Raw genomic sequence first — 13,632 nt, 5'->3', positions numbered from 1 at the left:
TCAAGCGGGAGGTGGAGATGCGTAGCTCCCTGGGAGCGCCATACAGACTTGAGGAGCTGGAGCACGGCTTCTGCCACACAGACAACTGGTAAGACATCTCCCGGGGTGTCTGTAAGACTCTGAGCGGATCTGTCTTTTCCGGCACCTGTAGCGCTATATGAGGGGAGGCGGCACCCAGGTGAGCTACCATGTCCATGAGTAAGAGCCACCGCCCAATCAGGAGCCGGACCTTTCTGTCTCCACCTCTTATGCACCTGTACGGCTTCACCCATGTCACTGAATAATTGGTTGGCCTTGGCCGCCCCGTCCACGTCGCACACCGAGCATCTGTACATACTGCCCAGAGACTTCGATGCGCTACCCTGAGCCACAAACGCTCCCGTGCACCTGCACTGCATCTCACGAGCCTTCAACCCACTTCTTTGCATCTGCACAACCCCCCCAAGCATTCAAGCTGCTAGCCTGAGCCACGACCACTCCTGTGTATCTGTCCCGCCTCTCCAGAGTCTTCGAGGCGCTTGACTGAGCCACAACCCCTCCCGTGCCCCGGTCCAGCCTAGCACAAGCCCCTCTGATTAGAATATGTCAAGTGTATGTTACAACACGGATCACTGCAGCATGTGTATTAGCCAGCAGCATGTTCAACGACAAAGAGTCTCTTGTTGGGGAAGCGGCAAATTGTGAGGTATTGGTGCTAGCCTAATAAAAGGCACCTCCCGGTGCTCTGGTTTGCGGGAGGGGACTGCCAGGTATTATCCGTGGAACACAATACCTTTGTTTCCAGGACAGTTTTCCAGGACAGGGTAATGTCACTGGTGCGCTGCTTCAATGTAATTTATACAAGGGGCTTATACACACAAGGGTCGAGCAAGAAGAGGACTGCAATTCAAGGGGGCAACCAACAACAAGAGAACGTGTCCCACATTTTAACTATACCCCCAACAGCCTAAAATGAGGAAACAAGCAATGCTCGCGGGAAGCCTCGCGCCATGCTCGAGCGGTGGCTGCGCGCGCCACGGCGGATTCCTCAGCACTGCCGCCAGGCCCTTCAGCCTGTCTGGGAAAGAAAAGCACGCCGCCATGAACGCGTAGGGACAAATAAATGCGCGCATGTGTGCACAAAGATGGCATCCGGCTGTCCACATGCACGTGCATTTTTTTGTGCCTACGCGTGCATGTTTAGCTTTGCGGATGGTGAGAGCAGCCATTTTTGTCCATTTGGATGTGTGTGCATTCAGCTTTGGTTGAATCAATTCCAAAAGGATCTCTCCATGGCGAGAAGCAGCGCATGCGCTGCTTTCACCAGGCGAGACCTAAAAGAGAAATGACATATTGAGCAATCTAAACATATTGGACAAACCTGATATTATGACAAACATATTTTTTGTAGGTTTTATATTGTACCGAGGCTTCAACTCATTGTAAGTCCTGAAAAAATGCCCCTGCCCCATTGTTGACTGAAGGTACAGTTTTAGTTTACCCAATGAGATGTTGTGAAATATTAATGGGTAAGGGTGAGCCTTATGTACAGGTCTCAAACTTTAAGGCTTAGTAGCAGTTCTTATTGTGAGCCTGTAGTTGCAGGTGGAGCCCACTGGCACTCATTTTAAGGCATCACAGATATTTTTCCTCATCAGACTTTGTTACTGAACAAGAGAGCAAAACACAAAGGGAGACAGGAAGAAGAGAAAGATAACACAATTGTTACAAAGGAAGAAAGAGAAAGATGAAAAATAACCTGCAAGAATGAAATAAAAGGGCAGGGACTGCCCAGTGCTGGGGAAAGTGGCACACAGTAGAATCACGTCTAGGCAGTCCTGGTATTCGGCTCTCACAAAATGTTAAATTTATGGATATAGGCTCTTGAACTAGACTTTGGGGCTGGCATTTATCATTTTACCAAATAAGCGCTGCTTAGTGGGTTACCACAAGTTACTTTGCGGTTTGTGACTGGTAAATCACAGATTTAATTCCCAAAATACAATTTATTCTTTCTGAGTTAATTGTGTGAAATGAGTTGGTAATATAGCTGCCTGTAAGTGCACTGCCACACAAGTGCTACGCTAACTAAAATTCATTAGTTATTACTACCATGCCACAGTGAGCAGTTCCCATATATGTAGAATACTGAACCACATCCATGCAGGAATGCACCAGGCTGTTATTGATGAGCTGGCAAATTCTTTTGCTAACTAGGCTGTATTATAGGCATAGGTGCCAGTCTCAATGGTGGAGGTCTAGCTCAACTACAGCTACAAAGTTATTTGTTTAGGAAGATTGGTCCCATTCCCTGTAGGGATGAAAATAATCAAAGGCAAGGGAGAGGTCAAGGATAGGCCTTCTGGTTCTCCATTTGAGTCATTGGAGTGTTTAAATCATTAGGAAAGAAAGGTATGCCGTTCCTCCTGGTCAGGGGAGTTAGTGTGAAATGTACACTTGTTGGACAGGCCACACGAAGGGCTTGCTCCCTCCCCGCACGACAGGGCCCAAGCCCCGGCCCGCCAGGCGTGACCCACAAGAATCACCCGCACCCCGTCCCCCGACGGAACTCCTGCCCCCGGACCTCCATGTATCACGGGACCGAGCCACCACCGGCTCCCCCGGCCGGCTCAAGCCGCCATCTTGGGCCCTGCACCACGAGGCCGCGTGGCCTCCACCCGACCCTAACCCTGGGCCTGGCCGGCCCCGACATCCCGGCACCACCATCCACCCAGGAGGTGAGCGGACCACTTGGCAGGTCAGTGGGAGAACGAAGCGTCAAGGGCTCTCCCCCGCCAGGTGCCGATCGCCTCCAGCTCCCCCAGGCACTGGCTCCACCCCCTGCTGGGTGTCTGGACACCTTCATCCCGGGCCCTCCGACCTCCAAGTGCGAGGGTCCGGACATCAAAGGGCGCCAGACCTATAACTAGGGCAGCTCCGGAGCAGGACGGCAGTTGTATCCTGGAGTCGAGAGACACCGAGAGAACTCAGCCTTGACGGACTACTGGCGCTGCCGTAGCCCTACCTTGTGAACTATCGCCCTGCCTGCTGGCGCTGCCGCGGCCTTCTGCAACATCCATCCTCGTCGGGACCTGCTGGCGCTGCCGCGGCCCGTTGTAACGACCATCTTCACCGGGACCTGCTGGCGCTGCCGCGGACCGTGTACCGACCATCTTCACCGGGACCTGCTGGCGCTGCCGCGGACCGTGTATCGACCATCTTCACCGGGACCTGCTGGCGCTGCCGCGGTCCGTCCCAGCTAGAACACCGAGCTCGAGGATTGTGAGCTAACCACCATACCACCTCAACTACCAGACTGGTACCCAGACTGTCCCGCTACCCCCTTTCCCCACCTTGAGAGACTTGAATCGAGGGGACCCCTGAGTCCAGACCTCCTTGTACCATTTCATCGTACCGTAAGAAATTGCCTATAAAGAACGCTGAATCTTCTCCTTGTGTGGTGTCTGTCTGTGGGGGGGAAGTTATTTATCTGTACGATCGCTGGAGACGGCTCTCCCCGGAGACCTCTCCCATTGTCCTCGGCCGACCCTCCCGGTCCGTCTAACATTGGTGGCCAGCGGCGCGATCCGAATCAACGCGTAATCGTACAGAGAGTAGCTCACCCCACGACAAAACCACGATGTCAGCCAAAGATAGCGGTTCCACTGACAAGTTCCAAATGGATAAGTTGGAAGAATATAGCCACCGCGAACTTAAACAATTCTGCATGGAACTAGGCATTGCTACCACCGGCCTGAGTACCAAAGACGATTTGAAGCGCGCCCTTGAGTCGTGGGCAGAAACTGGGGTCACCGGATCACCCGACCAAAACAGTGTCGCACCAGAGGGGAACGCCACGGCTCCCGAGGAGCGGGGAACGGGCCTCTCGCAGGAGGAGATCCAAGAAAGAGAAAGAACCAGATTACATGAGTTGGAAATGGCACGACTCAAGATGGACGGTGAACTAAAGTTAGCCGAGCAGAAACTAAATCTAGAACATCTGCGGCTCCGAGAAGAACGAGAAGAAAAACAGAGACAGAGAGAGCTCGAGGAAAAAAGAATAACACTCGACCACGAGCGAAAACTGGCGGAAATAGAACTTCGGAAACAGAATAAAGAACCGGGGGTGCCTGAGCGACCGCACACCCCGGGAGCAACCGAGAAAAAAGTCCACATCCCCAAGGATGTTGTCCGAGAATATGTCCGAGAAGACGACATACAACAGTGGTTCAAAGCCTACGAGATCGCCATGACCTCCCACCGGATCGACCGGAGTGATTGGGGAGCCGGACTATGGGGGAGGTTCGTCAACGAAGGCCGCGATGCCCTATTGCAGCTCCCAGATCACCAGATGTCGTCCTACGACCACATGAAGGCTGCCCTCCTCACCCGCTACGGCCTCACGCCCGAGATGTACCGCCAGAGGTTCAGAGACTGCACACGGATCCCGGGTACAACTTGGGTGGAGTACGTCAACTATTTCAGCCGAGCCTTCGAGGGTTGGATCAAGGGGAGCCATGTAACGACCTACGAGCAACTCTTTAACCTTATGGTATGGGAGCACCTGTCGAACAACTGTTTCGTCGAGCTCAGGCAGCACCTCCTCGACAGTAAGTTGACTGACCCCCGGCAACTCGCCGCCGAAGCTGACCGATGGGAAAGCACCCGAGTGGGCCGGAGAGGACCACACGAGCAAAACCGAAACAACCCAGGCCAGCACCGTCCCCGGGGAGGAGGAGGAGGCCAGGGGCGAGGGAGAGACACCATCCCGGCAACACCCGTGGCCAGCACCACGCCCCCGGCCGGCCGGGGCAACCCCCCGATGCGCCCGGGGTTCCGAGCCAACGTCACGTGCCACCGATGCCAGCGAGTCGGCCACTACGCCAATGACCCGAGCTGCCCGCAGAACCAAACACCAAAGCCCCGCCAGGTAGCTGCCGCCGCCCTGGGGGGAGAACGACTATCAGAGGAACAGGAAGAATATGAGCCGGCCCAGCAGGAGTGGGAACCGGCCGCCATGGTCCTAGCGTGCCTAGGGGGAAAAGACATGTTCCCGCGGGCTCCCCTACCCGCCAACACCCGGAAATATGGCCAGTGGGTGACCATTAATGGACGTCGGGCCGAGGCCTTACGTGACACAGGCGCCAGTGTGACGGCCGTCCGCTGTCACCTGGTGAAGCCCGAGCAGATCATTCCAAACATTCTCTGCCCCGTCCGCTCCGCCGACAATTCCGAAAGTCTGTGTCAGATGGCCTGCGTCCCCTTCGAATGGGGAGGGGTCTCCGGCCTGTTGAAGGTGACGGTCCGGGATGATGCCCCCGTGGACTGCCTCCTGGGGAATGACCTTGAGAGTTCCCCGTGGGCGACCGTCGAAAGAAGAGAGCACCTGGGGATGCTGGGCCTCCCGGACTGGGCCTGCGTAACCACCCGGTCCATGGCCGCCCGTGCCGTCCCCCGATCAGAAGAACCAGAATGGCCAGCACCTCCGCCCCCGGTCGCCCCAGTAGAGGACAACGACGAGGCCAACCCCCCAGAACCAACGGCCGAAGGGGTCGCGCAACCCCCGGACCTTCCCGGCCTGGCTCAGTGGCGTCAAGAAGGGGGGCCCACCCAAGAACAGTTCCGCCAGGAGCAAAAGACCTGCCCCTCCCTCGAGGGACTCCGCCGGCAAGCCAGCGCCCAGAGCGCAGGGGACTCCACCGGAACTCATTGGGTCTATTGGGATAACGACCTGCTATACAGCGAACAAAGAATCGCAGAGCTAGGGGCCAGTCGAGTGCTGGTGGTACCTCTCCGCTTCAGAGACTTCCTACTAACTCTGGCCCACGATGTCCCCCTGGCTGGACACCTGGGCCAGGACAAAACCTACAGTCGCCTAGTGACTCACTTTTTCTGGCCGAAGATGCGGAACGACGTCCTTAACCACTGCCGGTCCTGCCCCACGTGCCAGGCCAGTGGGAAGAGCGGCCGTAAGCTGAAAGCCCCTCTGCAACCCTTCCCAGTGGTCACCACCCCGTTCGAGAGGGTAGGAATAGACATTGTGGGGCCCCTGGACCCCCGCACGGCACAAGGACATAGGTTCATCCTGGTACTGGTGGACCACGCCACCCGCTACCCCGAGGCGGTGCCCCTACGAACTGTAACAGCTCCGGTGGTTGGCCGGGCCCTAATGGGGATCTTCTCCCGGGTAGGCTTCCCCCGAGAAGTCGTCAGCGACCGAGGCACGAACTTTATCTCAAAATATATGAAGTCCCTCTGGCAACAGTGCGGGGTCACCTACCGATTCACGACCCCCTATCACCCCCAAGGGAACGGACTAGTGGAGCGATTCAACCGCACCCTCAAGGGGATGATTGGGGGATTGGAAGAGCCCCTCCGTCGCCAGTGGGATGTACTACTCCCGTGCCTCCTCTTCGCCTATCGAGAAGTTCCCCAGAAGTCCCTCGGCTTTAGCCCTTTCGAACTCCTGTACGGGCACCCTGTGCGAGGGCCCCTCAGCCTGATCAAAGAAGGGTGGGAGATGGCCCCCCTAAAGACCCCTCCAGACGTCTTCAAGTACCTCCTGGCCCTACGCAATCAGACCCGGCGCTTCAGGGAGATGGCCAAGGCGAACCTCGAGGCCAGTCAGGAGGACATGAAAAAATGGTACGATCACAATGCCTCCTCCGTCGAGTTCGAACCTGGTCAACAAGTGTGGGTGATGTCCCCCACCGAACCATGTGCCTTACAAGATAAGTGGACGGGGCCCTTCAAAGTGGTCGAGCGCAAAAGCCCCGTCACTTACCTCATCGACATGGGGACCCCCCGGAACCCCCTCCGGGTCCTCCACACCAACAGACTCAAACCACACTTTGTGCGCTCAGAACTCAGCCTCCTGATGGCTACGGACAGTGGGGCGGAAGAGGACTCCGAACCCCTCCCGGATCTCCTGAAGACTCAGGAGAACGACGGCTCCGTGAACGGGGTCCGGCTCTCCGATGCTCTCACCCCAGAGCAACGCCAGGGCTGCCGGGACCTCCTGCTGCGGTTCACTACACTGTTCTCCCTCACCCCCGGGATCACCCATTGGTGCTTGCACGACGTGGACACCGGGGACAGTCCCCCTATCCGACACCGGGCCTACCGCGTGCCAGATCGGGTACGGGCCTGCATCCAAGAGGAAGTGGCCAAAATGCTCACGATCGGGGTCATCGAGCCCTCGGACAGCCCCTGGGCCAGCCCGGTTGTACTGGTCCCCAAAGCCGCTGCCCCCGGCACCACACCTGAACTGAGATTCTGCGTCGACTACCGGGGCTTGAACGCTGTCACCCGGACCGACGCTCATCCTATCCCCCGAGCGGAGGAATTGATCGACCGGCTGGGGGCCGCCCGCTACCTCAGCATCTTCGACCTAACAGCGGGCTACTGGCAGATCGGTCTCACACCCCGGGCTCAGGAACGGTCCGCCTTCTCTACCCCCGATGGCCACTACCACTTCAAGGTCATGCCCTTCGGCATGAAGAATGCCCCCGCTACTTTTCAACGTCTAGTGAACCAGGTCTTGGCGGGGCTCGAAGAGTTCAGCTCCGCCTACCTGGACGATATCGCTGTGTACAGCCGCCACTGGTCCGACCACCTCCTCCACCTCCAAGAGGTCCTGCAGGCCCTCCAGCGGGCCGGCCTCACGATTAAGGCCGGCAAATGCCAAATTGGTCAAGGGTCCGTGACCTACCTCGGGCACCAGGTGGGAAGCGGGCTGGTGGCCCCGCTACAACTTAAAATTACAGCCATCCAGTCCTGGCAGCCCCCCATCACCCAGACCGAGGTCCGAGCCTTCTTGGGGCTCACCGGCTACTACCGGCGGTTCGTGAGGGACTACGGCAGCATTGTGGGGCCCCTCACGGGTCTCACGTCCAAAAACCAGCCGAAGCGGATTAACTGGACCCCTGACTGTCAAGCGGCCTTCGAAAAGCTGAAGGCCGCCCTGTGCACTGCCCCTGTGCTCCAGGCCCCCGATTACAGTCAGGAATTCATTGTACAGACAGACGCCTCCGACCACGGCATCGGAGCGGTTCTTTCCCAGCTGAACCCCGAGGGTCATGACCAGCCGGTGGCCTTCATCAGCAGACGTCTCCTGGCCCGAGAACAGCGCTGGAGCACAATCGAGAGGGAGGCCTTCGCAGTGGTGTGGGCCCTCAAGAAGCTCCGGCCCTATCTCTTCGGTACCCACTTCCGGGTACAAACTGACCATCGACCCCTGCAGTGGCTGATGCAGATGCGGGGGGAGAACCCAAAACTATTGCGCTGGTCCATCTCCCTGCAGGGAATGGACTTCACCGTGGAACATCGACCGGGCCAAGACCACGCCAACGCAGATGGCCTGTCACGCTTTTTCCGCCTCGACGAGGAGAGTCCCCAGGAAGATGGGTGACTCTCCCCGCCTTCAGCTGGGGGGGACGCATGTTGGACAGGCCACACGAAGGGCTTGCTCCCTCCCCGCACGACAGGGCCCAAGCCCCGGCCCGCCAGGCGTGACCCACAAGAATCACCCGCACCCCGTCCCCCGACGGAACTCCTGCCCCCGGACCTCCATGTATCACGGGACCGAGCCACCACCGGCTCCCCCGGCCGGCTCAAGCCGCCATCTTGGGCCCTGCACCACGAGGCCGCGTGGCCTCCACCCGACCCTAACCCTGGGCCTGGCCGGCCCCGACATCCCGGCACCACCATCCACCCAGGAGGTGAGCGGACCACTTGGCAGGTCAGTGGGAGAACGAAGCGTCAAGGGCTCTCCCCCGCCAGGTGCCGATCGCCTCCAGCTCCCCCAGGCACTGGCTCCACCCCCTGCTGGGTGTCTGGACACCTTCATCCCGGGCCCTCCGACCTCCAAGTGCGAGGGTCCGGACATCAAAGGGCGCCAGACCTATAACTAGGGCAGCTCCGGAGCAGGACGGCAGTTGTATCCTGGAGTCGAGAGACACCGAGAGAACTCAGCCTTGACGGACTACTGGCGCTGCCGTAGCCCTACCTTGTGAACTATCGCCCTGCCTGCTGGCGCTGCCGCGGCCTTCTGCAACATCCATCCTCGTCGGGACCTGCTGGCGCTGCCGCGGCCCGTTGTAACGACCATCTTCACCGGGACCTGCTGGCGCTGCCGCGGACCGTGTACCGACCATCTTCACCGGGACCTGCTGGCGCTGCCGCGGACCGTGTATCGACCATCTTCACCGGGACCTGCTGGCGCTGCCGCGGTCCGTCCCAGCTAGAACACCGAGCTCGAGGATTGTGAGCTAACCACCATACCACCTCAACTACCAGACTGGTACCCAGACTGTCCCGCTACCCCCTTTCCCCACCTTGAGAGACTTGAATCGAGGGGACCCCTGAGTCCAGACCTCCTTGTACCATTTCATCGTACCGTAAGAAATTGCCTATAAAGAACGCTGAATCTTCTCCTTGTGTGGTGTCTGTCTGTGGGGGGGAAGTTATTTATCTGTACGATCGCTGGAGACGGCTCTCCCCGGAGACCTCTCCCATTGTCCTCGGCCGACCCTCCCGGTCCGTCTAACAACACTCTACCCCAAGATAGAGACAAAGTGAGGGATAATGTCTAGACAGCCTAGGAACTTATAGCATGTGATGGGTAGGGGAACCCACACTGGTGGAACTAAAACCCTCACACACCCAGCAAGCTAGGTGTCATGCTTCATCATCTGGGTTTTGCTCCTCGTCGGGTCGGCGCTGCAATTCCCAACGGGCACCCAAAGATGGGGCTCTTTAACAGAGATCTTTTGTTCCTCGCCGAAGGTTGAGTGCAAGTGAGGGCCAGGTAAGTGTAGACGTTAGTGAGTGTATTTTAAAACAGGGTCGGTTAGTCTGAATAATAAGTTTATTGGGTCAGTAAACCACCCTATTAAAAACAATATGAGTGGCGGTAGTCTGGACACAATGAGTCAAAGACTACTCTGCTCTACTCAGATGGTCAACATGTTTCTCGCCTCATGGTCAGGGGGATCCAGCGGCAATTCATCAGGACCAATGAAATGTGAACTATCTACAAAACGTGAGGGTGTAAGACAGGATATTGAAGTATTGTGTTAGTGCCTGGATAAAACTACCCTGTGGAAGTGTGGAGAAAACTTAACACTTCCGCATGGGAATAGCCTAAAGGAAAAGGAGAAAAGAAGCATAACAGGCCAACACAGAACATTAAAATACACTTAGTCATTCATATACATAGTAATCTGGAGCCAAGGACTCCTCGTATGCATGTCCAATACACAAAGCAATTGCGCTCGAAAGGAGTGATCATGCATAAGTGGATGCAGTGTAAAACACGTGTCAAGTGATCCAAAAGACAAAAATCCAAAACAATCTGAATTATCGTCACGAGGTCTGACAACGCTCACCTAAGGTTTGAGCTAGTGCCGCTCCAATCGGTGCGTGGCGAGCCTCTTGGGATGGCGTAGTAGCCTGCTTAAATTTGTATCTAAAACAAGAGACTCAACTAGGTAGGTGTATACATAACATTACACCTGCTTGGTGCTAGGTGTTGTCAAAGGAACTGGTAAGCAAGGTCCCCCGGAACCCCGGTCACCGGGAACCACCGCTCGAGGAGCGAGTCAACCCCAAGCCTGGAGCACCGCCCATGGTGGTCCGCGGTACATGACAGCGTTGGGGTCGGCCAGTCACAAAAGCAGCGGTCAGCCGTCCACCGGCGTCTAGGGGATCCCAGACCGTTCGATCATAGTGATGCTAACCAGGTGGTAGTTACTTACGGTTCTGTTGCCCAAGTGTGGTTGGCAAACCTACCCCGCTCCGCCGAAACCGGGAAGTGTGATTCACTTTCCAATGCTCGAATAAGAACTGGTCCGGTCAAGTGTAGGCGAGCTCTGATTGGGCGTCTAATGTCAGATGACTGGTGTCGGAAGCCCCACCCAAGTAGAGTGACTATGGGCGCCATCTTGGAATGGGGTGCTGCTACAGCATCAGGTCATGAATGGTGTCTCTCAGTAGCTAGGGGAGGACCCCAAGAGGAATAATGATATCCATTTCGCTCCGGTCCTATATTAAGTAGTTAATCGGGTAAATGTCTGCTTGACAGAGTATATAACTGGGTTTTATGCATCGTGCAAAGGATCAGGTAATGCGAGTTGAACCAAACTACCCACGGGGTTATTGTTGTATTGGTCACGTGTCAGTAAAATCCAGATAATGGTGTAAAATATTCGGGGATCACTGCCGTATCAGTGAGTAACTGAGTCCGCCCCTTATCTATCAGGGGTGGTAAGGTCATTGACGGGGTTACTGTTGTGTTGGTTACGTATCAGGGGATTCCAGAAAATGGTGTAAGATATACGGGGATCACTGCCGTATCAATAAGTAACTGAGTCCGCCCCTGGTCTATCAGGGGTGGTAAGGTCATTGACAATATAGGGGAAGAGTGTAAAAATATAAAAATATCAGTGTGTTAGTGTACCCCACGGTATATCGTCATTCAAACCTCTCGTATCAGATGAGAGTCTGTGCACCCATCTTTGTTCGAGTCTAAACAAAGCTTGTGTTGTAATTCTTGGATGTGACTCCAAAACGACCCATCTCAGGGAGTCTGGTGTATGGTGAAGACTCTTGAAGTGTGAATACAGTTTTGTGGTCTCCTTCAAGCATCTTATGTTACTTTTATGCTCAGTGATGCGTGTTTTAATAGCCCGTGTCGTCATCCCTATGTAGTTTAATGTACAGGGGCACTGTAATAAATAAATGCAGTGGGTGGAATTGCAATTAGTGTGGCGTGCCAATGACCAAGTTAGGGTGTCGGACAAAATCACCTCCTTGGTAGTAATCGTCTGTTTACAGGACGTGCAATTACCACAGGGAAAATGTCCAACAACTGGTGGAAGCCCCCATAGAGTACCCTGGGGGTTCTGTGTTTCTTTTCTGGCAGGTCTGGTATGAATCAATATGTCTTTCAGATTCTGAGTCCTCTTAAAGGCGAATCTGGGTTGAGGTAAAGAGAGGTTGCCAGAAGCTAGGATACCCCAATGTTTTTTGATCACCTTTTTCATTGTATTTGAAGAGGGGGTGAACGAGGTAACACAGGTCAGGATGTCAGTTTGTTCCCTGGTCCTGGTCTCAAGTAATGCCTCTCTGGGCTTATTCCTAGCGCGTTTCATAGCTTTTGTAATAGTGTTGGTCGGATACCCTCTTTCTTTTAGATTGTTTGCTAGGATATCAGCCTCTTTTTTGTAGTCCACCACTGAGCTACAATTTCTCCTCACACGGAGAAACTGACCGAAAGGTAAGTTATCCCTCAATGCCTTGGGATGGTGACTGCTGTAGAGCAAGAGGCTGTTCCTGTCGGTTGTTTTTTTGTAAAGGCTGGTTGACAAAGCCCCAGAAGCCAATCTAATGTCTAGGTCCAAAAATGCTATGTGTGACGTGGAGATGTGATTGGTAAATTTTAAATAAGGGTTCTGTACATTGATCCATTGACAGAACTCTTCACATTTATTCCATGGTCCTTTCCAGAGGATGAGGACATCATCTATAAAGCGTCTCCACATGATCAAATTATCGCCAAATCGATTGGTGGGGCTCTGGATGATCTCCTTTTCGAAAGCTGCCATGTAGAGGCAGGCCAGACTAGGGGCAACTATGTGATCGGAAATACTATACACCAATCACGGTAGATCCTACTCCAAGACTGAAGAACGCTATCAATAGCCTTACCCTTGAGGCAGAGACTAATGGTTGGATTACCAAGAAAGAAGCAGATTATGTTAATGTTCGTGATCCTGTAATACCATATTTCTACACATTGCCCAAGGTCCACAAAGGAACCTCACCGACCCCAGGCAGGCCTATCATGTCCGGGATTGGCTCTGTTCTTGAGCCGCTGTCCAGATTTGTAGATCACTTCTTACAACCCTTGGTCCAAAGAATACCGTCTTACATAAAAGACACCAGTGACATCCTCAGAACTATTGAAGGGTTTGAACCGAATGGGGAGATTACCCTCCTGGTCACTTTAGATGTGGAGGCGTTGTACACTAATATCCCACAACAAGCAACCCTCACAGTGATCGAAGCGGCCCTTCGCAATGAAGAATGGACATCACCTACACCTGTATCTTTCATCATGGACCTAGCGTCCCTGGCATTAACGGAGAATTTCTTTGAATTCCGGAATGAACTGTTCCACCAATGCCAAGGGACTTCAATGGGTAGTACATTTGCCCCTAGTCTGGCCTGCCTCTACATGGCAGCTTTCGAAAAGGAGATCATCCAGAGCCCCACCAATCGATTTGGCGATAATTTGATCATGTGGAGACGCTTTATAGATGATGTCCTCATCCTCTGGAAAGGACCATGGAATAAATGTGAAGAGTTCTGTCAATGGATCAATGTACAGAACCCTTATTTAAAATTTACCAATCACATCTCCACGTCACACATAGCATTTCTGGACCTAGACATTAGATTGGCTTCTGGGGCTTTGTCAACCAGCCTTTACAAAAAACCAACCGACAGGAACAGCCTCTTGCTCTACAGCAGTCACCATCCCAAGGCATTGAGGGATAACTTACCTTTCGGTCAGTTTCTCCGTGTGAGGAGAAATTGTAGCTCAGTGGTGGACTACAAAAAAGAGGCTGATATCCTAGCAAACAATCTAAA

The sequence above is a fragment of the Triturus cristatus genome, chromosome 1_2, assembly GCF_964204655.1.
Source record: "Triturus cristatus chromosome 1_2, aTriCri1.1, whole genome shotgun sequence".
Taxonomy (NCBI): Eukaryota; Metazoa; Chordata; class Amphibia; order Caudata; family Salamandridae; genus Triturus; species Triturus cristatus.
This window is presented reverse-complemented; position numbering follows the sequence as displayed.